Raw genomic sequence first — 13805 nt, 5'->3', positions numbered from 1 at the left:
TTACTTATTAAAAGGGGAGATATTGTTAAAGAAAATTATCCTGACACTAGTTAAAACAGTAAGACGGGCTTTATTCAGGAGTATTGTAATAGGTGTCAACACAATCACAATAGGGGAGCTTTGTCAAGCTCAACTCTGAATACAGTAAAGACGCCTGGGGACTTAACAGCCAATGAGAAGGATGAGCGGTTAGTGGATGGAAAATAACTCAGAGGAGATCTCAAGGGTAGGGGGATTCTTGCTAAACTGACCTGACAGCATTCTTGCTGAAGACAGGCCAGGGTGATCAGATATCAAGGATGGGTGATGAGGACTTTTTGATCAGACTGAGATATCAGGGGACCTAGTTGAAATAAAGCAAGGACCTAGTTGAAAAAAGGGCTTGGAATTCCTACCTAGAGCAATCAGGCAAGAGAAATGAATAAAGGGCATCCAAATTGGAAAGAAGTAAATTATCCTTGTTTACAGATGATATCATCCTATATTTGGAAAAAGACTCCACCAAAAAACTATTAGAACTGATAAATTCAGTAAAGTTGCAGGATAAAAAATCAACATACAAATATCAGTAGCATTTCCATATGCCAACAGGGCACAACCTGAAAAATCAAGAAATTAATCTCATTTACAATTACTGCAAATAAAATACCGAGTAATTAAAGAAGTGAAAGTTCTCTACAATGAAAACTATAAAATATTAGTGAAAGAAATTGAAGAGGACACAAAGAAATGGAAAGATATTCCATGTTCATGAATTGGAAGAATTAAGGTTGTTAAAATGTCCATACTTCCCAAAGCAATATACAGATTCGATACAATCCCTATCAAAATACCAATGACATTCTTCACAGAAAGAGAAAAAGGAATCCTAAAATTTATATGGAGCCACTAAAGACCCAGAATAGCCAAAGCTATCCTAAGCAAAAAGCAAAGAGGGCTCAGAGAGACTTTGTAAACATGGCTGTTTTGTTCCTCCTCCTACCATTCCCCATTCACCCTCACCTTTCTTATAACCTGGATCTCTGATGTCTGAAACTGCAGCAGTAATTTTGTGTTCACAAAGAAATACACAGGAGGAAAAAAGCACCTTCATTAAGGAGGGTGTAATGAAAATAAAGAGCTGGAGCTCCTTTTGGCATCATTAGTCAGTAAACAAATGCCAGCAGCCACCTGAGTCTTCATTTGTCTTGTCTTTGCATTTTCCAGCTGATAAATCTACCATTTTCACCTATTTCCGGTGTCCCTCCCACCTCAGGTGAAATTTCTGTCCTATTTGGTTCCAGAGTTAATAATATTGGAAGAAGAAATACTTTAAATTTATTCCTGCTTTAGATCCCACCCCTTGACTCTAGCATTGACTTACTCTAGCAATTGACCTGACCTGGCATGGGTAGAGTACCCAGCACTCTACATGAGGCTCCAGAATTGCATCCTCAGTGTACCTGCTTCATCTTTCATCTGAGATGTGATATTCTGGGGACAATTATGGGCTTCTCAGTTGTTCTCTGAAAAGATTACTTCCACCTCTTACCTGTTTTATGTGAATAAGCTTCTGAGTCTTTGTTTTAAGCCCAAGTCTTCCATGTGAGTGTCAGTTTATAGAACTGGACTTTTTACGCTCCCATTCCTGACTCCTGCTGGACATTGGCTGTCTCTAACCCTGGTCTAGAGGCTGGCACTCTTTTCCCCTTGAGAAGGCCTAATAGACACCAGTGTTAGCCTCCTGAGCATCCATGCTCTTTGGTTTCCCTGCAGACCTGTGGTGGCCCCCTAGCTTCTCATCCTGAACCCAAAGCATGGATAAACCATGCATAAGCCATGATTGGAGATGTCCATAAGATTTGGACTTTGCGTGTGTTTTTAAAATCTAGACTATGCTCAGCTGTTAGCTTTTACAGCTGATCAGTTACCCCAGCAGAAAGTCTGACCTGGTAGGTGATTCTAGTGTCATACCAGTCCCATTGCCTGGTCTCATTACAAGAAAATGGTCACATCTTAGCTACAAATCCTTTGATACTTTGATAATAATTCTAGTTACTTGGGATTTGTGGTTTTTCCTTTTAATAATACCATTGAGACCCTGAGGGTTAGTTAATTCTTTTTAAATTTTTAAAAAATGAACTCTGAGGTTATTTATGAACATGTAATAGTCTAATAATAATTGTTGAATGAATGGAAAATGAGTCACTAAGTCCAGGGAAACCTGTAGGTCAGAATAACAACAGTACTTTCTTTTCATATTTCTGTCTTCTGAACAGCTTCAGGGAGTGTGGCCTGGTTGTAATTGATAATGAAAATAGGAGACTTTAATTCTTTCTAGTGCTGTCTTGTTTGATTAGCACCACAATTTGTGTCCAGTAGTTACATGGAAAAAACCAGTTATCTTGGCATTTAAGCTAGTAATTCCAAATGTGACACAAATGACCTGGACACTGCTTGTAGTGGAAAATATGAAAGAGGCTTAATGTAAAATCCAACCTTCGAGGCCTTTTGTGGCCACTTCTGCTACTCAGGATCCACTCATGCCTGACCGGCACCATTCCCTGGTTTTAATCCACGTATCTGGTTCGCCAGCTGTTTCTTGGCTCATTAAATTTGACAAGGTTCCCAAGATGGTGAAACTAAGCCTCCCTGGTCCTTTTTTTTTTTTTTTTTTTTTTTTTTTTTAACTAGGGAGAGGAAAGAAACATTTTCATCTTCTCATTGCAGTTTTTAATGAAATGTCATTTTTTTTCTTGTTATATGTGGCGTGATGTCAGTGAAAAAGTGCTGGAACGTGAAGAAAAAGCAGGATAAGAAAATGGTAGAAAGAAATGGCAAGCTGCTATATAGAGACTTAAAAATAAACAGAAGGGCCCACTTAGGACCAGTGGATGAGGAAAGCTATCTCAGAGGTTGTCCCACCATGGGCTTGAGTCAATCACAGTTTATCTGATTCACTTTCAGTTCTTTGGAGACAGCAATGTTTGTAAATTCGGTTCCTTTCTATTGAAGAAAAGCTTTTGAGCCATGCCAAACAAGGGTCCTGTGATGAAATCTACAAAGGCCTTAAACTGAAGCCTCCCAAATGAAGGCTAAGGTCTGAAGAAGACTACTTTACACTATGGGTCAGTGAGTGAGCCAGGGGACCTTACTTCACTTTTCTTTTTTTTTTTTCCTATAGATTCTGACTCTACAGAATAAGCAACAATTGAGTATTTTGACCACCAACAACAAAAACATCAAAAGTCTTTAAGTACATAAGCAATAGAATATTGTAGTGTAGAAAATTGCAAGTAATAAAACAGGTAAGATAATAAGTACCTGTATTCCAAAGAAAAGTACATCAAAGGCCATTATAGCAAGTTACCTTACAACAAACATTATAGTCATTTGCTGCCCTGTGTTCTGATTTCCAACTTTCACCTCCCCTCAACATCAGCTACTCATTTCCATGGCATTGTCTGGACTACTGATCACCCAGAACTACTCCAAAATGACGATATGTAACATTCTACTCTTGGCCCATCACTTCCTCCTTCCAGCTCTCCCTCCTTCCATATCCCTTTATCCTTCCACATCTGCCCTTATCCAAACCTCCAGTCACATTCCTCCAAGTCTATCAGAGCCCCAAAGTTTTGAACCAAGATGAAGGCAACCTTCATTCTGCCTTCCTGGAAGCTAGAGTTTGGCCACTGAATGCTGTTGGAGAAAGTCGCAAAATCACACCAAATGGTGCTATCACAGATTCATGATCTCTAATCTCAGCTGGCCTTCCACATGGCCCAGGAATTCTTACATATGTTTAGACATCATTAGCTCCAACAAGTGTGGCCCAACCTTCACAACTCTCCTCAGGCCCCCTTTACCAGTTCACTTACTCTCAGCAAATAATTCTCTTCCTGCTACATGAATAAAACAGGGTCACCATATCTCTAAAACTGTTGATCTGTATTCAACACCAAGAGCTCCAGAGAAAGAGGCATCCCTCTTCCTGTTTAAGACCAATCTCTTTCCTGTACCCTGAATCCCATTTGCATCCTCAGGAACATCTCCATCTACTCTACAGGCCGACTATTTCTCTCCCGGACACATCCTATTATTTCTATTGCAGATCTCTTATTTGTCCTCTCTGCTTCTCTGCCTTTAGTAAGATTCTCCTTACTGAAGACCTGTAGGAGCCTCTTGCTGGTCTTCCTGCCTCTTCCATTCTTTGCTTCTCCCAGTCCACCCTCATCACCTATGAGTAATCTTGCATAGCAATACTAAAACATAAGCCTGACAAGTCTTTCCTCCATTCTTAAAATCCTTTAGGGGCTCCTTATCCCCACTAGGAAAAAAGTTCAAACTCCCTGGCATATCATGCCCTTCATAACTGGGTCTTTCCCTAACCTATCCAGCTCTATCTCTTCTCTGTTTGCCACTTGATGCTTCTGCAATCAAAACCCTCTTTCTTTCCCTTACATACTACTATCTTCCAGGTCTCTGCTTATGCAGGTATCTCTTCCTGAGATGTCTTTTCCATGTCTTGTCATTCCTGATTGGTTAAAGTCTTTCATAAAAGGCTACCACCTCTGTGCTGCCTTCTCTACCCCCACTTCACCTTATAACACTCTATTCTAGGTTAAATGCCTTGGCGTTACAATCGCATCCTCCTCATGATTCTTTTCTAGTCTCTATCATGCCTGTATCATTTATTCATCTATTAAGCTGTTTATTTCTTTACACAAATTAACTATAGAAAAATTGAAACTGGCCGGGCACTGTGCTGAGGTCAAGAGTTCGAGACCAGCCTGACCAACATGGTAAAACCCCGTCTCGACTAAAAACACAAAAATTAGCCGGAGTGGTGCATGCCTGTAATCCCAGATACTCAAGATACTGAGGCAGGAGAATCGCTTGAACCCGGGAGGCGGAGATTGCAGTGAACCAAGATCATGCCACTGTATTCAAGCCTGGGCGACAAGAGTGAAACTGTCTCAAAAACAAAAACAAAACCCCAAAAAACCCCTATAATTTTCTATCTAGATTTAACAATACTAAGTTTTGGTATATATTCTAGTATATATTTCTAAGTATATATATAATTCTTTGATAGTGGGTTGACAAATACTGTTTTATAGCATAAATTTTTCAGATAGCATTATAAAGAGCTTTTCACGACACAAATACACATCCACGTCATAATTTTTAATAGCTACTGAGCAGCATTACATTGTATGGATATTTTATTAAAGCCATTCTCCATTCTTAGTAACTTAGAATATTACAAAGTTTCATTATTATAATCTACATTGCAATGATTATGCATAAATATTTGTATGTGTATTTGATAAGGATATTTTCTTACAATCAACTCTTAGAGGTAGAATTTCTGGGTCAAGGAGAATTTTAGATGGTGTTGGGAGATATTTTGCCTAATAGAAGAATCACTCTGTATTTAGATGCTGGTCTGTTTCTCTTCCTTCCCATTAGTCTGGAGCCACCTGCAAGGCGGAAACATTGTTGTGTTAGTTGCTATGTCCCTAGGACTACACTTTAAGTATCACTGCCTCATGTCAGAGTCAAGCATGTCAGAGATTCATGCCATCTGGCTGACTGCTGTTCTCTAAGAACAGGGAAACATAAAATAGGACTTCAGGATCATCAGCACCAAACTTTGTTCTACTATTGTCAAGAGAATAAATCAGCCCAACAGCATGATAAAGCAGAGTGTTTGAGACTATGTGTTAAATGGGTACACATTATGTGAAGTCAACCTTTATGGGCTCTGTCACTCATTTGGTGATTAATAAAGAGAGACATATCTGTGATATTAATATACATATATCACTAGATAATATACTTGTCTCCATTTTTCACAATTAAGAGGAAATTCCTGGAAAATGGCAACCATTATACTTCTATGAATGCCTGTAACTGTGTGCTCTTGGTAAGCCCTCAATAAATGCTTTAGTCACCCAGATGAATCTAGTCTTGATCATAAAACTGCTAGGAGGAGGGACAGGGGGCTCATTCTGCTAATGTTTTCAGCCTCTGATAAAGGGCCAGCTAAGAGAATCAGCTGCTTGCAGGACACTTGTAAAACAGAGTTGAAGGTGACTTTCCTCTGCTCAGCATCACTCACCAGTGGCAGGATGGTCTTGGCTGTGGCAGCCGGTGGGCATTTCTGGGAGTAACATGGAAGGTCAAAGGCCATTTCAGCACCTCAAGAAAATGCACATTCGTTATTGCCACCCAGGAGTTCTTTTCAGCACTGTATCACTAATATTTTGTATATCTGGTTTGAAGAAGTTTTCTGAATGACACACAGCTTCCCACCAACTTTAAAGGATGGTGGAATTTTCTTTAAAAGCTAGTAACAGGAATATAGGGGAAAAGGAAATTAGTGTCTGGAGACATTACCCACACACCAGGGTTGCTCAAAGACTTTTGACTTGAGTTCTGTAGCAATCAAGCACTCGAGGCTCACAGTTCAAGATGAACCCCAGGCTCTTAGCCTAAAAAGTCTACAATCACAGCTGAGCATGATGAGATGGAGAAGAATTAAAACAGGTTCAAACTTACTAAATGATGTAAAATCACTACAAGAAAAATATATCCCATGAAATACTTGAGGCCAAGGTGATAACTAATCAGCTTATTTCTATAAAATGTTTTGACTCTTGCAGAGAAAAGTATTAAAAATAGTCTCTGCAAATGTTCCATCTTACTTTATTTAGAGTAATGGATGCCCTAGGCCCTAGGTCTTCTCCCACACCACTCTCTATTTGGAGAGTTGGGCTTCTACTTCTACTCTCCTTCCCTTGCTTCCCAGGCTGAGATTTCAGGAAGTAGTACAGTGAAAAAAAAAATGAGACAGCTGTAGTTTGTTAACTTTTAATTGTACGAGTAAAGATATTGGGAAAAAATCCTCTCATGTACCATCACTAATAGTTCAAAAGCAGAGGACATTGTAACGTCCTAGAAAGGTAGACTGAAGAGAAGTTCTCAACTTGGGGCAATTGGGAATTTAAGACAGCATATATATCCCTATCATGTTGCTCTTATTTTTTCTTATTTTACAAAAAATTTGTGAAAACTTCATAATAGGGCAACACTGGCATTTGGGAAACATTCCTTTAGTGTATTAACAGTATGTTTTCCATGTTTCCCAAACATAGCCCTTAAAGCAGGGTTCCTCAACCCCTAGGCCATGGTACTGGTCCTTGGCCTGTTAGGAACCTAGGCCACACAGCAGGAGGTGAGTGACTAGGCCAGAGAGCATTATTGCCTGAGCTCTGCTTCCTGTCAGACCAGCTGTGGCATTAGATTCTCACAGAAGCATGAGCCCTGCGGTGAACTGCGCATGTGAGGGATCTAGGTTGCGTGCTCCGTAATAAGAATCTTAGGCTGGGTGCAGTGGTTCACACCTGTAATCCAAGCACTTTGGGAAGCCAAGGCAGGCGGATCACCTGAGGTCAGGAATTCAAGACCATCCTGGCCAGCAGGGTGAAACCCCGTGTCTACTAAAAATACAAAAATTAGCTGAGCATGGTGGTGGGCTCCTGTAGTCCCAGATACTTGGGAGGCTGAGGCGTGAGAATTGCTTTAACCCAGGAGGCAGAGGCTGCAGTGAGCAGAGATCGTGCCACTGCACTGCAGCCTGGGTGACAGAGTGAGACTCTGTCCTAAAAGAAAAAAAAAATCTAATGGCTGATGATCTGGGCTAGAACAGTTTTATCCTAAAGCTATCTCCCTACCCTGTCTGTGGAGAAATTGTCTTCCACAAAACTGGTCCCTGGTGCCTAAAAGATTGGGCACTGCTGCCTTAAAGCACTGCCTTTCTGTTTCCAGTCTGTTCTCAGGCACATTCTCCTCCTGCTCTCCTCCCCAGGCACGTAGCTTCCCTTGCTTACTCTCATCTTTTTCTTCCTCCTGCTATTCTTTTCCTCTGACCCCACGGAGCTCTGATTCCACTATGGGCCAACATCCGTTTTCTTACCTCTTACCTGTATTTCTCCCCAGTCCTCTCCTTTAAATTATATCCTAGATATCCTGATTATACCTCTTTCTTAGGGGGTTTTACCATTGCTGAGTGTGAGAGAAGGGAAGTAGCAGGATCAGCCCACCCAGTTCACACAACATCTGAGGAAATTGGCCAAGTGTACCCAGCACTGGGGTTCTGCTGGAACTCACCTATTTCACTCCTGAGGCCGCTCCTGCTTATTTTTGCCCAGGATTTTCCTGTTTCTGGGCAGTGCTTTCACTTGGTGGTTCCTTGGTCTACTTGTCTCTCCATTTCCATTGCGATGTTTTTTGGGGAAGGTAAATTATAAAACTGATAGTTATTTGGCTGAAAATCTGGAAAATTCAAAATAAAGAAATGATCACCCATAATTTCACATTATCAGTTTTTTAAGCACGCAATTTAAAAAATGTGGCCATAATCATAGCATACATGTACTTTAAATCTTGCTTTATTTCATTTCATGTATTAGTTTTTCCTCCTTGTTAGCAGTCTTCAAAAACATTCTTTAAAATACTGTTATATCCCATTTCATTGATTGTATCATATTTTATGGAACCATCTTTATATGACATTTCTTTTTTTTCTTTTTCAACTTTTATTTTAGGTTCAGGGGGTATATGTGCGGGTTTGTTACATGGGTAAACGTATTGCTGGAGTTTAGTGTACAAATGATTTTGTCATGCAGGTAGTGAGCATAGTACCCAATAATTTTTTTTTAACCCTTATCTACTTTCCACCCCTCCACCATCAAGTAGGCACCATTGTCTATTGTTCCCCTTTGATTTTTTTGTTTGTGAGACAGAGTTTTGCTCTTGTTGCCCAGGCTGGAGTGCAATGGCATGATCTTGGCTCACTATAGCTTCTGCCTTCCAGTTTCAAGCAATTCTCCTGCCTCAGTCTCCCAAGTAGCTGGGATTATAGGCATGCACCACCACTCCTGGCTAATTTTTGTGTTCTTGGTAGAGACAGGGTTACACCATGTTGGCCAGGCTGGTCCTGAACTCCTGACCTCAGGCGATCCACCCACCTCGGCCTCCCAAAGTACTGGGATTACAGGTGTAAGCCACTGCACCCAGCCTGTTGTTAACCTCTTTGTGTCTATGTGCGTTCAATGTTTAGCTCCCACTTACATGTAAGTGAGAACATGTGGTATTTGGTTTTCTGTTCTTGCATTAATTCGCTTAGGATAATGGTCTCCAGTTGCTGCAAAGAACAAGATTTTGTTAATTTTTATGGCTGCGTAGTATTCCATGGTGCATTTATACCACATTTTCTATATCCAATCCACCACTGATGGGCATCTAGGTTGATTTCAGATCTCTGATATTGTGAATAACGTTGCAATGAACATAACAAGTGCATGTGTGTTTGTGGTGGAACAATTTATATTCCTTTGGGTATACACCCAGTGATAGGATTGCTGGGTCACTGGTAGTTCTATTTCAAGTTATTTGAGAAGTCTCCAAACTGCTTTCCAGAGTGGCTGAACTAATCCCACCAGCAGTGTTTAAGCATTCCCATTTCTCTGCAACCTCACCAACCTCTGTTAGTTTGTGTTTTTAATGGCCATTCTGACTGGTGTGAGATGGTATCTCATTGTGGTTTTGATTTGCATTTCTCTAATGATTAGTGATGTTGAGCATTTTTTCATATGCTTCTTGGCCACATGTATGTCTTTAAGACGTATCTGTTCATGTCCTTTGCCTACTTTTTATTGAGGTGGTTTGCTTTTTCCTTGTTTATCTAAGTTCCTTATAGATTCTTGATATTATAACTTTGAAGTACATAGTTTGCAAAAATTTTCCCATTCTGTTTACTCTGTTGAGAGTTTCTCTTGCTGTGCAGAAGTTCTTTAGTTTAATTAGGTCCCACTGGTCTTTGTTTTTATTGGAATTGTTTTTGGAAACTGCATCATGAAATCTTTGCCAAAGCCTATACCAGAGTGGTATTTCCTACATTTTTTTCCTAGGGTTTTGATAGTTTTAGGTCTTATATTTAAGTCTCGAATCCATCTTGAGTTGATTTCTGTATATGATCACAGGAAGGGATCCAGTTTCAATCTTTTGCATATGACTAGTCAGTTATCCCAGCACCAATTATTAAATAGGGAATACTTTCCCCATTGCTTGTTATTGTTGACTTTGTCAAAGACAAGATGGTTGTAGGTGTGTGGCTTTATTTTCTGGTTCTCTAACCTGTTCCATTGGTCTGTTTTTCTACAGTACCATGTTGTTTGTATTACTGTAGCTTTGTGGTACAGTTTGAAGTCAGGAAGTGTGATGCCTACAGCTGTGTTCTTTCTGCATAGGATTACTTTGGCTATTTTGGCTCTTATAGTTTATTATGAACTTTAGAATAGTTTTTCCTAATTCTGCAAAAAATGTCATTGGTAGTTTGATAGAAATAGCATTGAAACTATAAATTGCTTTGGGCAATATGGCCATTTTAACAATACTGACTATTCCTATCTATATACATGGAATGTTTTTCTATTTGTATAATCTCTGATTTCTTTAGCAGTGTTTTGTAATTCTCACTGCAGACATCTTTCACCTCCCTTGTTAGCTGTATTGCTAGGTATTTTATTCTTTTTGTGGCTATTGTGAATGGGACTGCATTATTGAGTTTGCGCTCAGCTTGGACATTATTGGAGTATAGAAATGCTATGAATTTTTGTACATTAATTTTTGTATCCTGGAACTTGACCAAAGTTGAAACTGAAGTGAGTGAAATTGAGATGCGAAAATCCATACAAAAGATCAACAAAACCCAAAGTTTTTTGAAATAATAAATAAGAACAATAGACTTCTAGCTAGATTACTAAAAAGAGAGAAGACCCAAATAAAACACAACAAAAAGTGACAAAGGTGACATTACCACTGATCTCATAGAAATAACAAAAATCCCTCAGAGACTATTATGAACACCTCTATGCATACAAATTAGGAAACCTAGAATAAACTGACAAATTCCTGGAAACATACAACATTCCAAGATTGAACTCGAAAGAAACTGAAATCCTGAACAGACCAATGATGAGTTCCAAAATTGCATAAGTAACAAAAAACCTACCAACTAGAAAAAGGCCTGGGATGGAGGGCCAGATAACCAGATATATTCACAGCAAAATTCTTCAAAACATAAAGAAGAGCTGATACCATTCCTACTGAAATAAGTCCAAAAAATTTGGGAGGAGGGACTCCTCCCTAACAATCTATGAGGCCAGAATCATTCTAATATCAAAACCTAGCAGAGACACAATGAAAAAAACCTTCAGGTCAATATCTCCGATGAACATAGACTCCTGATGAACAAAGTACAAGCAAATTAAATCCAGCAGCACATTAAAAGGCGAATCCACCACTATCAAGTAGGCTTTATTCCTGGGATACAAGGTTGGTTCAACATATACAAACTAATAAATGTGATTCATTATATAAACAGAGGTAAAAACAAAGACCACATGATTATCTCAATAGATGCAGAAAAGGCTTTTGATAAAATTCAACATCCCTTCATGTTAAAAACCCTCAATGAACTAGGCATTGAAGGAACACACTTCAAAATAATAAGATCCATCTATGACAAACCCACAGCTGACACCATGCTGACTAGGCAAAAGCTAGAAGCATTCCCCTTGTGAACTAGAACAAGACAAGGATGTCCCCTCTCACCACTCCTATTCAACACAGTTCTGGAAGTCTTAGCCAGAGCAATTGGGCAAGAGAAAGAAATAAAAGGCATCCAGATAGGAAGAGAGTAAGTCAAACTATCTGTCCTCATAGACAATATGATTCTATATCTAGAAAACCCCATAGTCTCTGCCCAAAGGCTCCTAGAACTTATGACTAACATTTCTATGATTTGATTTTTTTGCCTATTGTTTATCCTAATACTCATGTTCCATTTTGGAAATATTTTCTTGGCATAGGTTTACAGTAATGGAGTTATATGGCTCAAAGGACATAACTGTTTTTTAGACTCTTGATCCATATTGCCACATTTTGTTCTGAAAAAGCTATCCTAATTTAGTGCTACCAGCTATATCAATTAGTACAACTTTCACAATATTTTTTCTACAATTGGGTACATTTAGCTAATTTAATAGTACATTTAGTGGCCTGGTGCAGTGGCTCACGCCTGTAATCCCAGCACTTTGGGAGGATGAGGCGGGTGGATCATAAGGTCAGGAGATCGAGACCATCCTGGCTAACATGATGAAACACTGTCTCTACTAAAAATACAAAAAATTAGCTGGGCATGGTGGCTAGTCCCAGCTACTCAGGAGGCTGAGGCAGGAGAATGGCGTTAACCTGGGAGGCAGAACTTGCAGTGAGCTGTGATTGGGCCACTGCACTCCAGCCTGGGCCACAGAGCAAGACTCCATCTTAAAAAAAAAAAAAAAAAAGAAAAAAAAATACATTTAGCTAATGTAATTATAATTTAATATGCTAATTTAATAACACATGTTATTTGACTATAGTTTTTTTTCTGATTAGTAGAATGGTTATTTTTCCATATATTTGGTTCATCTTTTATAAATTATCAAAATATTTTCTCCCTTTTGCAATACTGTGTATCTTAATAGCATATTTTTAAATCAATTTGGGTGAATGAAGACATTAACATTGTTATATTTACTCCAATTGTGTGTGTGTGTGTTTTTTTTTTTGTCCTGTTCTTTTATTTTGGTTATCTTAGAGAAGTTTTGAAATTTAATAGAGCTAATTCTGTCTGCTTTTTATAAATTATTAAGCTTAAAAAGTTGCCTAACCAAAAGGAATACAAAGGAAAGAAAGAAGAAAGTTTCCCTATTGTCTGAGGTTGGTAAATGTTACATTTGTTCTTGTCTTCAGGCCTAGCCATTGTGTTAGCTAGATAAATATGCTCGAAGGTCACAGTCAGCTCTCCTCAAGAAGGCGGCCAAATGAGACGGGATCAACGCATGGGTAGAGAGCTTAACTCTGAAGAGAAGAGCCTCTTTCTCTGGGTTTAGATGATCAAGGATTTGGATACATTGTGAGTGCTGAGGCAGGAGGCTGAGGTAGTCCCATGTAGACAGTGAGGGGAGGGAGAAAGGGTGTGATAGGACATCCTTTCTGAATGCTGAATTTCTTCATTATAGACCCAAGCCCTCTTAACACTCACCATGCAATTACTAGTGTTTTTCCCCTTTGGAAATAACCTGGGACTGTTAACTGCTGTAATGCACTAAGACATATCAAGACCTTCCTGTGCTTTTATCCGAATGAGAAAATTTACATAATTGACACAAAAGGGACTTGTAAACTGTTAATAATACCTGTAAAATTCCTTTTAGAAGTCTGTATAAAAATTGTTTCTCTTGGCTCCTTACTGCTGCTACTAAAGAAGAGGAGCTTGACTGTTAAACCCTTCACAAACGTACAGGATTAAAAGTAGCTGGTCTCACTGCTACTCACTTCTGCTCTAGTAGGAGTTTCATATGCATCCAGAAACTCCTCCACTTTCATCTCCTCCTACCTGCCACACCTATGCCTTTCAGTAGACACCTGGTTGCAAACTCCGGATGTCCTTTTCAAAGAGGCCCGGATCCAGATTTGCTCTTTTATATAAAGGAGAAAAAAATACGAGAAGTGAAACCAGTGTAGTGGCATTCAAATATTGTATAATTCTTTGTCAATCTCTGAAAATGCGTCATCATACTTGCATATAGTTCTATAAAGCCACTGCATAAAATAGCCCCTTGCAACATCCCAGTCACCGGCCATTTTCACTTCTCAGAGACAACTATTTTCAATTTTTAAAATTATTTCTTACTGTTTACCTTTTATCT

At 39.2% G+C, this 13805-nt stretch overlaps 1 long non-coding RNA gene across 1 annotated transcript; it reads right to left on the bottom strand.

Annotated features, from left to right (window-relative positions):
* Nucleotides 1–5312: 5312 nt before the first annotated feature.
* Nucleotides 5313–12366, bottom strand: LOC126951214 (uncharacterized). Its single transcript, XR_007724390.1, has 3 exons — nt 8158–12366; nt 6107–6186; nt 5313–5465 (listed from the first exon to the last, which is right to left on the bottom strand). It is a non-coding gene; the product is annotated as an uncharacterized LOC126951214 (long non-coding RNA).
* Nucleotides 12367–13805: the final 1439 nt, after the last annotated feature.

The sequence above is a fragment of the Macaca thibetana genome, chromosome 3, assembly GCF_024542745.1.
Source record: "Macaca thibetana thibetana isolate TM-01 chromosome 3, ASM2454274v1, whole genome shotgun sequence".
Classification (NCBI taxonomy): Eukaryota; Metazoa; Chordata; class Mammalia; order Primates; family Cercopithecidae; genus Macaca; species Macaca thibetana.
The sequence above is the reverse complement of the archived record's forward strand: the minus strand, read 5'-3'. Positions and strand labels throughout refer to the sequence as shown.